General features: G+C 46.8%; 1 protein-coding gene and 1 long non-coding RNA gene across 6 annotated transcripts in view; one reads left to right on the top strand and one right to left on the bottom strand.

The window, feature by feature from the left end:
- BCL2 (BCL2 apoptosis regulator) overlaps positions 1–8,872 on the bottom strand; it is a 169,956-nt gene that overhangs the window by 68,827 nt on the left and 92,257 nt on the right. The window lies entirely within an intron of this gene.
- Positions 1–8,872, top strand: part of LOC149123687 (uncharacterized) — a 40,594-nt gene that overhangs the window by 24,563 nt on the left and 7,159 nt on the right. The window contains exons 2-3 of one of the 5 annotated variants that reach the window (XR_016213892.1): positions 1,919–2,014; positions 4,399–4,589. This is a non-coding gene — a long non-coding RNA (uncharacterized LOC149123687). Of the gene's footprint in view, positions 1–1,918; positions 2,045–2,689; positions 3,741–4,381; positions 4,590–8,872 lie in introns of those variants that run through there. The other 4 variants (XR_016213891.1, XR_016213890.1, XR_016213894.1 and 1 more) reach the window with 4 other exon arrangements.

The following is an 8,872-nucleotide window of genomic DNA, read 5'->3' as shown; positions in this document are numbered from 1 at the left end:
CTTCATAACGAGTGGTCTTCCCCGGAACCAGAATGATCCCTTCTTTGTAATATATAATGTTACTTGAACACATGTTTATCTTGTCTGCTAGACTGGGAGTTCCCTAAGAGCAGGAAGGACATCTCCTGAATCTCTGTTTCTCCAGCCGCTGGCAAGCATAGTGCAGGGCACAGAGCATGTGCTCACTGCATCAAAGAAATAAAACAAAAAAATTCTAATGTCACTGAAAGCATCCATTGTCCATGCTGGAATGTTCTATATAATCTTCAGCAGCCTAACTTCTTTTTATTTATTTATTTATTTTTATTTTTTTTTATTTATTTATTTATTTTTTTTTTATTTTTTGACAGGCAGAGTGGACAGTGAGAGAGAGAGACAGAGAGAAAGGTCTTCCTTTGCCGTTGGTTCACCCTCCAATGGCCGCCGCGGCCGGCGCGCTGCGGCCGGCGCACCGCGCTGATCCGATGGCAGGAGCCAGGAGCCAGGTGCTTTTCCTGGTCTCCCATGGGGTGCAGGGCCCAAGCACCTGGGCCATCCTCCACTGCACTCTCGGGCCACAGCAGAGAGCTGGCCTGGAAGAGGGGCAACCGGGACAGAATCCGGCGCCCCAACCGGGACTAGAACCTGGTGTGCCGGCACCGCTAGGCGGAGGATTAGCCTAGTGAGCTGCGGCACCGGCCTATTTTTATTTTTTTGACAGGCAGAGTGGACAGTGAGAGAGAGACAGAGAGAAAGGTCTTCCTTTTCCGTTGGTTCACCCCACAATGGCTGCTGTGGCTGGCGCACCACACTGATCCAAAGCCAGGAGCCAGGTACTTCTCCTGGTCTCCTATGCAGGTACAGGGCCCAAGCACTTGGGCCATCCTCCACTGCACTCCCTGGCCACAGCAGAGACCTGGACTGGAAGAGGAGCAACCGGGACAGAATCTGGCGCCCCGACCAGGACTAGAACCCGGGATGCCAGCGCCGCAAGGCGGAGGATTAGCCCAGTGAGCCGCGGCGCTGGCCAGCCTAACTTCTTCCATCTGGATATGCACTTCACATACCATATTTAAGGAGAAGAGTGAACATTTACTATGACTTAGGGTTTGCTTCTCTTAGAAATGCACCCTGAACTTCTGAGAAGGGTACCTACAAATGCTGAATTTGAATACTATTGAAAATACAAAACCAACTCTTTCCAAAAAACAACAGTATTTGACTAGAAGGAGTCTAGAAAAAGAAAGGAAGCAAGATTTTTAATTATTTCCCATAAATAACAAATGTAACTTCTGTGGTTGGAATAAGTGGCTCTCTCACCAAGCAAACTAAGCAATCCAGATAAGTAGACTGTGGGAATGTAGAGCCAGCAGGCTCCCAGCCCCATCCTCAGGCCTCGAGAGAAGGAGACAAGCAACCACTGAGCAAAACTTTTCTGTTACGACTTCAGCATTTCTAGGAAAGAGGAGACCACAGCTTTCTCTGTAACCCATTTCAAGGGTTTGACAACTCTCACTGGAGATCTTTACTTTGAACCTGTACCTGTCCTACTGTGCCACAAGCTCTCCTCCCCTTCTATTGGAGTTTACTGTGTCCATGCCTGATTCCCATGCGTGCAAACTCTTTGAGAAGGAAGTGTGGGCCACCTGCACTGCCATGTCCCTGTCCTTCCCCCACTGGGTTGCACAAATAGCATCACAGAGCCTTGGCACCATGTCTGACCAACACAAGATAAAAGCTGCGGGCAACAACTCAGGAGACAGTAAAGCATTAAGCATTAAAGAACTAGTCAAGGCTATGAATAAGTAAGAGTGGAAACTAAGGGTGTGTACAGAGTTGTCTCAGACACAGAGGCAGTTAGACTTCTCCCTTTATGCTCTCGCCATCATGTCTGTCTTTGCCAGGTCAAGTAATTCCAACTCCTTCATTTACCTCCTAGATTCCACTTTCCCATGCTTTGGGCAGTTTCACTGTTTTCTTTCCCCGTGATGAAGACAGTGGAGGCCCTGCCATTAAGATCCACCAGATAAACATGGTAAGAAAACTGACACAGTTAAAAATCCAGGTAAGCCTTTGCCATAACAGGTCAGATATTGCTATGTACCTACTGTGTGCAGAGTGCTGAGTCAGATGTTGGTAGAGACGGAAACGATTAGGCTATCCCTGCCACTTAAAGAGAATGACGTCAATCAGGGATTCAAGGAGGGCATCTGGCTTGGTGTGACGAGCACATGGGAAGGGGTGACGCAGGGGAGCAGCCTCTGGGCCAGTGCAGGACGGAGGCGCTGAGGATAGAGAGGAAAAAAGCTCATGGGAGGCCTGAAAGTTGGTTTCTGGACACAGAGAGGGAGAAGGTACCTTAAAGATGGCTTCCAGATTTGGGAATCTGGGAAAGAAGGAAGCTTGTGTGTGTTGGCTGCTGACAGAGGCAGAGGGCGCTCGTGGCAGGCCAGCTGGTAGAGGACGAGAGATTGAACACTCAACACCAGATGAGAAAATAGAACAGGAACGACAGTGTCGACAACTGACGGCAGGAGAGAAGAGCCTTTCTGAGCAAGCACATGGGGGAAGAGGACTGGAGAAAACACATGGGGGCCATTCAGCCCCAGAGGTGGGCAGCGACTGAAACCTGAGTCATGCATTAAGAGGGCATGGGATGTCTGGCTCATCTTTGTCAGAGCCGTGGAACTGGGTGTGCCTCTGATCCCAGCAGGTGTGACATAAATGTTTCACAGAGTCTTTGGAAGGAACGGGAACGCAGGAGTCAGAGCTATGGAGAGAAGACCAGCAGCACAGCCTTGTTGTTTAACTCAAAGGCAAAGAAGAATTCAAAGGCAGTCAAGAGTGGACACCGGGAAGAGAACTGTAGTGATTACTGAAAACCATGGCAACACTGAGTGTCCCAGCCTGTCTGGGTGTGACAGAAGCTGCCTCAATGGCCATGAATTCCACGGACCCCCAGGGCTGACACTGCCTTATGTGGTATGGAAAAAACATCTCCTGGGTTTATAATCTTTTCAGTGTAATTTCTGTTTTGGCTGTGAAATAGGGAAACTTCAAATAAAAGTCTGAAAGGAAACTTGGAACATTTACGCTAGCACAGAGGTTATCTACCCAACCCTTGACTTTGGAAAAAGAAGAAACTGGCACGGGAATATACCTTTTATTAAAAGGATACTCAAAGCACTGGAAGTTTATTTAACGTCCAGGGGAAGGGACTTGATTAGAGGGTTACTTAATGAGAAGAGCTGAAGCTCTAAGTAAATATCCCCCATCTGCTCCTGGTCCCACCACCTGCCCATGACTCCGCCTTCTGATAGGCTTTTGCCAGCCAATTTTGTTTTATTTGTGCAAGTTGAGAAGCCACCTGTCACAGAATATACTTACACATTAAACAAAGTGAACATTTCGTATTTCTGTGCTTCCCATATGATTTTTCTTAAACACAAAGCACTCATTTCACCTCAAGCAGATTTAAGAAATGCTGACGCTGAAGAACAGGTATAAACAAGGCAATCTTTTGTTGATGAAGACTGTTAACCACCCATTGATAGAAAGTCACCCTCCCCTTCCACTGGTGAATTAATCCATCTGCACTTTGTTGCTCATTTCCCTGGCTGTTACAGGCTGTAGTAAAGGGGGAAAAAGTTTTACAAGGGAATATGGTATATTCCAGGCACCCCACAAATTCAAAGGGAGCCAACAAGAAATACCAGTGCAGGAGCCGAGTGGGTAGCAGTGAAGAGGAGAAAGAATGGGAGTCATATTTGGCGCGGTGGGGGGGGGGGTACAATGGTGAGGTGTAGGAGTGATGATGGGGTATTGAATTGAGTACTTATGGTCAGGGAGGCCAGGAAAGGAGGGGAAGGATACTTTGTGGGAGGAACTTAACTACCAGGCTAAGGAAAGCTGGCGTTCCTGATAGCTGGGTACCAGTGGGGGTTTTAAGCCAGAGAACTGAAACACCACAGAAGAGCTCTGGACAGAATTCTGCAGGAAGCCACAGTAGTAGTGCGGAGGCCCAGCCATATTGGCCTGCACAGAGTGCTATGGGAATGGACACAGAAATGGAGCTAGCACCCCAGTGGTTTTCCCCGGCCTCCATCAGTCTTTGCTCTACCGTCATGACACTGTGCATCTCCTAGAATTGGTGTCAATTCAGGGCCAGGGTCCAGGGGTCTCCAGAGGTTTGATGATTTCCTTTTCCCCATAGCACAGTCAGGCTGGAGGTCCCTCTGGGGAAGGCTGGGAGAGTTAGCAGTCTACATTTTTGGCAGTGTGCTGGCTGCTTTCCTCAAGGGGACCTGGCCTCCTCGTCATTGGGGAGGTTCTGGGTCTGAACACTGGCTCATGTGTAGAAATGAATGGAGGGGTGTGACTCTGTTTTTCTGGTTCAAACCAGGCTTTCTGTTCACTTAGCCCAGAAGCCTTCCACTTATACAGAATTTAGGAGACTGCCCAGCTGTTCAACTTCTAAGAACATCAGGAGGACAGAGTATGCAGTGAGGAGAATGAAGCATTAGCAACTGCCCAGAGTGGAAGAAAGTGAGAAGATGGAACCACAGAGGACCAAGATGCGGGGACCAGGACGAGGTGTTCCCATGGCAATGGTAGGGGAAGGGAGAATTTGGCTGAAACGGTGGTGGGTTGTCCAAGTGGATGTGACCATCAGGGAGTCAGCAATGCACAATGGAAACAGGGGAAATGTTAGGGCTGGGGATAGGGGCTTGGAACAATCTGCATACAAGTTGCAATGAGTTGAGGCAACAGATGAGAGCTCTATGAGATGGAGCCAGGGAGAGGAACACAAGGCCTGGGCTGGGGCAATCATCTCAGTTTACCTGAGTTGGAGAAGGAAGAGCTGTAAGTGATGGATAGAGACGGGCTGATCAGCAGGGTGGAGGAGGAATTAGGCTGGTGTGACAGGAGCAAGGAGGCCTAACAGTTAAGCATAGATGTCTTCCCTGGGCTCGACTGCTAGAAAGGTGGAATAGCTTCCCTCTGGATGTCCGTGGAAACAGCATGTAATTCCCTCCCAGGATGGCCACTGTGTTAAAACCCTACAAACAGAAGACCCCCTGGTGTGGTGGAGGGTGGTGGTAAGGGAGGGGAGGGGATGAAGAAAGAGTCAGAAAGGAGCCAGCCTTCATGAAGACAGACATTGGGTGGAGACAAAGTCAGACCAAAGGAGCAACAGAATTAAAGCCAATTTTTTCTAGGATTTAGGAGCCCTAAGAATACTTGTGGGCAGCAAGGGGGGATGATGAAGGTGCTCAAAGGGCCTGGAGTTCTCAGAGGGAGGACAAGAGGTGCAGTGGACGGGAAGTGAATGTGTAGAAGGGAATTCATTCATGCAGAGGGATGCGGCCTCACCCCTGTGGTTACAACCTTGGTGAAGGCAGTAGTATCGACTTCAGGCTTCATTAAGAATAGTCTTTGACTCTTCAAGGAATGTAGATTAGCATTGAGTCTTTATTATCTCATCATTGGCTTAAAATTTCATTCTCGTCTTATACTTCTCAAGGATGTTTTGTTAAGACTTCCTTAATTTGCAGCACGCTTATCAGCAATGAGTTTCCATCCATCATTCCAGAATCAAATGTATCAGTGTACCTCTGTATTGTTTTTATGAATGAAATTCAAAGAAACTGAACTTCCAACTAATGGAAGACCCTGGGTTAAAAGATAATATTTTATCTGTGTTTCAGTTTAGTCACATGTCTAAGAATGAGCTTATCTTGCCCATGAGACATCTGCTTTCCTTCCAGTTTTTTCCCCTGCCATTCACAGCGACCTCTGTTTCTAAATTCCGCTCCCATTCACTTCTGAAGGCCTTTGCCAACGCTGGTTGCTTTGTGCTCAGCCCTGCGCTGGGGTTCTGCTCCTCTGGGCCCTCACTTGTGACCTGATTGTTCTCTGACCCACTTCCGGGGTCTTAGCCCTTCTCTTGATTTCTCTTCACCAAATCCCAGATATCAAGTGTTGGGCTCTAACACTGTTCCACTGTCACTTTCTGCCCCAATTCTGTCGCTTTGCAGTTTTTATTTCTTCACATCTTTCCAAGGCCTCAGAAAACTGCCACTTGAGAGAGGCTGATCTCGCTTTAACTCAAATCTTCTTGCTTCTTTTATTTCCAGCTTTAAGCCATCTATCTTTCAAGTCTTCACCTTTCAACCTTAACTAAATTCCATTAGGTAGTGCAGTGCGGTTTGGGATACCTCTCACTTTCTACATCTTCTGGAGATGCTGCTGGTGGGGCTCTGGCCTCATTTGAGTCCTACAGACACACGCAGTGATGTAGCACCTGACAGTCGTACGTACTGCTGATATGTAGTTCTTTTCTTCCTGAATGTCAGCCCAGCATTTTGTATGGTTCTGCCCTGGCTACAACCTCTGTCTCTACACAGCTAATGATGCATTTGCCAACAGGGGAGTCTCACACCATGTGATGGCTTCTCTCCAGGGGCCCCAGAGGGAGCTCTTCCATCACAGAAATCAAGGAACACAGCATCTCTGACGTCTCTATCCTTGCACAGGTGTTACCAGAAAAGTAGCTGTGGCTCCTTTTTGCTCTGTGAAGGAGGCAGTAGGAGAATAGGGCATATCTATCATGAGGGGTGACATCTATCACAAGGGGTGACATCCAAGTGGTCCTAAAATATTGCACCTAAAAGCAATATTCTCCAAAAGGAAGGAGTAAAGGAAGGAAGTTAGGATGTTTTACTAGCCTCATGAATTGAGATATCCCATTTTAGAGATTAGAAAACCAAATCCTGAGAGTGACTCTCATGGGAAGAACTGGCCACAAGCCACGAATTGAATTCCAAGCTTTTTACATGAAGCTACCTTCACATGAATAGACTGCAGGAAGGGCGCATGAGAGACACAGAGCATACAGAAAGGTCAAATTTGATACTCACTTATCCAATAATTTCTGCATTGTCTTGATTAGGACTAAGTGCTCCAGCCAGGATGGACCTGGATTCTTAGGAGCAGTGAATTCTTACGTACTGCTTTCCCTCTGAAAACTATAAAGGTTGGTTTCAGATTCTCAAATAAAAGTGTATGTAAAAACTGTCAAAACAACAAAACAGGCAAATCTCTTACACTTGCAGCCAGTTATAGCCACTTAGGTGCTTTTCTTGGCAAATATTCAAATACCACACACCAGCATCATGTGTCAATACTATTTTAGTCCGTACAGTTTGTGTTCAAGTCACCTGAACTGGGTGATTGTTTGATCTTATTATCACCACCATGTCCTCACACAATACCCCTCATGGCTGATGAACTCAAGACAGACTTTAGTTTAGGAAACTAGCATTTTCTTAGAAAAGGAAGAAAAAAAGTTCTAAGTAGAAGATAAACCACAGACCTACTGCATTCAGACGAGTTGTGCACATTAAACCACACACACACACACACACACACACCCTCTATCACAATAATGCTGAGGCTTTGTCTAATCCACAAATGTGACTAAATTCAGAATTAAAGAGTGAAGACCAGGATCCTACTCGCGACTCTCCCTGACAATGAGAAGATATTCAAGAGCGATGGAGTCATATTCCAGGTTCTTCTCAGAGGCCAATGGATCTACCTTAATCCTTACTTGGTGCGAACATCTGCCAACATTCCTTCCCAGGACAGGCTGGGTGAGAATCTATCTGGCCAACCTCAGAGTACAAGGAAGGTCCCCAAAAGGTGTCACACACACACACAACCACAAACAAACAAAAAAAAAAAACAGAACAACAACAAAAACTCACAAGGGAGCTGGTGGAAAGTCTAGCAGAACAAGTAGGGATGAATTTAGGAAAGACAGACCTATGACCTTGGGGTAGGCCACAAAACCATGTGAGCAGGTGAGGCTAATGGCAAGAACGTGTGACTTCAATGGAAGGCCATGGCTGCAAAGGCCAAGGCTCCCTGTGGGAAAACTGAGGGGACAAGGCAGAGGGAAAGCAGGAGGGACAGCAGAAGCAGGGGCAGATGTCAACAGCAAGGGCAAGTGCAGAAAGAGGTGGACAGTCCCTGGTTTGGAGGCAGACTAGCAGAGGAGGGGAGACAAGCCTTCCCACACAGCTCCAGCAGGGCTGCAAGATCCAACCCTTCTACCCACTTCTCATCTCCTAACATCACATACAGTTATTAGAAACACCTGAAAGAAGCCATTTTGTGGGAACTTCTGGCCTACTCTTACATTGACATGCTTCCGCCTGCATATCTGGAAGATGGACTCAAATGTTCGAATGGTGCATGTGATGTGTTTTACCTTTTAAATTTCTGAAAAAAATTGTGAAGCATTTTAAAAATTAAAGTCAGGAGAGAAATTTCTAACTTCTCCGCTAACCCAATAATGTCATATTATTTAAAAAAAAAAGTCATCTTAAAAATAAAATTACACTTGAGGCCCTGGGGCACCTTTCTATAAATAACACTTCCCCAGAACTCAGCTCTAGCGAGCCATGATCATCTCTTAATGAATTCTCTTATATTTACTGTTGGGACAGCCTTATTAGAGCTCCACATTTGTCTTGATTCTTTGGATTTCGAAGAGGCAAAGCATCTCATCCTCTCCTGCAGTTCAGAAGTACTGCCTCTGGGCAGGATGTAGACAGCAGTACTTTATTTGAAATCTTTATTTGTTTATTTGAGAGGCAGAAAAGACAGAGAGCATGCGCACACGCTCCCATCCACTGACTGATTTCTCAAATGTCTCGAGCTAGGAAGGCATTGGGTCTCCTAGCGTGGCAAGGACCCAACTATTTGAGTCTTCACCCCTGCCTGCCAGGGTCTGCACTAACAGGTAGCTGGAGTAAAGAGCTAGAGCCAGGCATCAGAACTGGCATCCTAATCACTATGCCACATGCCTGCCAGAGAGAGGTACCTT

This window comes from Oryctolagus cuniculus, chromosome 10 (genome assembly GCF_051225735.1).
Source record: "Oryctolagus cuniculus isolate XC-2025 breed Fujian yellow rabbit chromosome 10, ASM5122573v1, whole genome shotgun sequence".
Lineage (NCBI taxonomy): Eukaryota > Metazoa > Chordata > Mammalia > Lagomorpha > Leporidae > Oryctolagus > Oryctolagus cuniculus.
This window is presented reverse-complemented; position numbering and strand designations above follow the sequence as displayed.